This window comes from Euprymna scolopes, chromosome 2, assembly GCF_053919585.1.
Source record: "Euprymna scolopes isolate OS-2025 chromosome 2, ASM5391958v1, whole genome shotgun sequence".
Lineage (NCBI taxonomy): Eukaryota > Metazoa > Mollusca > Cephalopoda > Sepiida > Sepiolidae > Euprymna > Euprymna scolopes.
The window spans coordinates 53,536,402-53,538,956 of NC_136483.1; the positions used below are offsets into that span (position 1 = coordinate 53,536,402).

The window sequence follows — 2,555 nt, forward strand, 5'->3', positions numbered from 1 at the left end:
GTCAAGACAGAGATTAATTAAAAATCAGACTATATTTTTGGTTTTGATTTTCATTTAAAAAATCATTTCATGATCAAATTCTCAGTCCATGGGGCGGAGTTCTTAATTACAGTTCATATCAATTCAACTTTAAGTGTGGATTATTTGTGAGGAAATCAGGATAATTATTCCCTAAATCACCCACTGAATAGATTTGATGTAGTTAGCCAACACTTGGGCGGCGTCTCTTCCTTATACATGTTCTAATACAAGCATTTACAGAAGAGATAATGTATGCAAAAATCACTTATTTTCGCAACCCTGACAGCGTTCGTTTTGAGAGTTTGTTTATAACAAGGCCGATAGCCATTAGTCGTGTGCTGTCGTGTAATGAATGAATGCGTTAATGTACGATTGACATGAAATTCTTAAAGATAAACTAAAATGATCGAAAAATGGGCTGAAATAACTTAAATAAATAAAAAGTAAATAACTTACAATGACTTTAATGAACTTAAGAATGAATTGAATGACATTAAGGATGACTTGAATGCTTAAAAAATAACTGGAATCCTTCAAAAACAACTTGAATGATCTGGAGAATGACTTGAATGGCTTTGAGACTGGTTGTAAAGTGGGTGATCATTTTACATTAAATTAATACAGAAAAGTGATCCCTCACTTTATATCACAAAGTTACAAACATAAGCGCAGCATATAGTAAGAACAGATACTACACTTTGATCTTGGCCAAAAGGCCAAGAAAAGGGTATTTATTAGCTCCTCCATCAAGCAAGTTAGGCACAAGGCCGATTTTTAATGTGAGGAGTGAAGGGGAAATGGGGACCAACTCCCCGGGGAGTAGGGGAGCTGGATAGTGACAATTGGTATGAAGGGTAGCCCCTACATTGACCAAGGTCTTATATGTGAGGTTGCCCCCACATATGGTCTTTGCTTGCAGTATCTGCCGGAACAGATACTACACTTTGATCTTCATATTTAATTTATTTCGTTTAAAGAAAAAATTACAATTAAAAAAATTTCAATATGACATTAAAAAATTTTAAAAAGTAAAATCTCCAAAAGACAAAACAAATTTAGGCACAAGGCCCTATAAGATCTGGGGAGGGGAGTGTTGCAGGGTCTTTTTAACTAAAGTAAAAATTGGAGTCTTCGGCGACTTAATCTTGACTGGTAACATTTACCAGAATACCTCATTCACTCTGTGGAATCTATAGCTAACTAATGAATTCCCAGCGTTTAAGCAAAAAGCATATATTTACAATTTTTTTGTGTGTGTGTGTGCACATTTTTTTTTTTATAAAATTAAAATGTGTGTGTGTGTGTGTGTGTGTGAAAAGTTCAATTCATTGGAAAAATAAAAGTTCTTAATTTGGTAACAAATAGTTCGTGTTGAGGAGTGGGGAAAACAACCTAGAAAAAATGATCAAATAAAAATTCCTAGTGCATTGTTAGTAAGGTCCCTCCCTGAGCTAATCTAAGTAGTTAGATCGCCTACTGTTTTCCAGGGCACCGAAAACAAGCGGGGAGATCCCTAGTGGGGATTGGGGTGAATTCTTATTGGGAGAAAATAAATAAAGCATAAAAAAACAGAAAGGGGGGATGGGGATGTGGTAGAAGGCGACCTCCGAGTAAGGGTTGACCAGGGGTGACAAAACAAAAGGGTGGGGGTAATGGTAGGGTAGCCTTGGAAGGTTCTCTAGTGCCAAAGCAAACAATCGGGGGACCGGATCTCATCTGTACCACCAGTCAAGAGTCTCTTTAATTTTCTATTACTAACCTAGCAGGATGGGTTCCGTAGGACCCAGTACCATGTGTGCCATGCCTATGGTGGTAACACAAATTCAAACTTGGTGCCTTGTCAGATGCACAATCTAGTGTCATGCACCCACCTCCTGTCAAAGACCACTCGAGGCAACCTCCTCCAATCGCATCTGATCTTTACTTTAAGCAGATGTTTAAAGTAGACGATCAGATCCCGATCCAGAACAGATATCCCTTTGCGGACCTGCTTGAGGCGTGTGATCCATATGACCATTCTCGCTACTGCTAGGATCGCACGAAAACCCATTCTTTTCTCCCTAGGCAGCGGCGGATCAATGTTCTCCACAAAGTATGACTCTTCGAGTTCAAGCAGGTGCATGGCATCGATACGAGCCATTACCTCATTAACGCACCCTAGGAGGGTCTTAAGCCTGCTGCAGTGGAAAAAAGCATGACCGACCGTTTCCTTCATGCCTTCGTCGCAGTGTAGGCGATAGACCTGGGTCTCTTCTTTGTGCAAGTGGAGTTCGTCAAAGAGTTGATCTTGGCCAAAAGGCCAAGAAAAGTTTAAAAAGCTAAGAACAGCATTCATTAACAACAGACCTTTGATCTTAACCAAAAAGGCCAAGCACAAAAGTGTTACAGAAGACCGACCGACGGAGTGACTTATAGAGTCGCTTGCACACGACTAAAAATGCGTGAAATAGATCTGAAAAAAGGATATACATGTGTGTGTGCGCGGGGGACAGTTGAAAGGAATGTGTTGCAGATCACGAAATGTGTATGCATAA

At 39.5% G+C, this 2,555-nt stretch overlaps 1 pseudogene; it reads right to left on the minus strand.

Moving 5' to 3' along the window:
• Positions 1 to 612: 612 nt before the first annotated feature.
• On the minus strand, positions 613 to 750 carry LOC145242354 (U2 spliceosomal RNA; annotated as a pseudogene).
• Between the last annotated feature and the right edge of the window lie 1,805 nt (positions 751 to 2,555).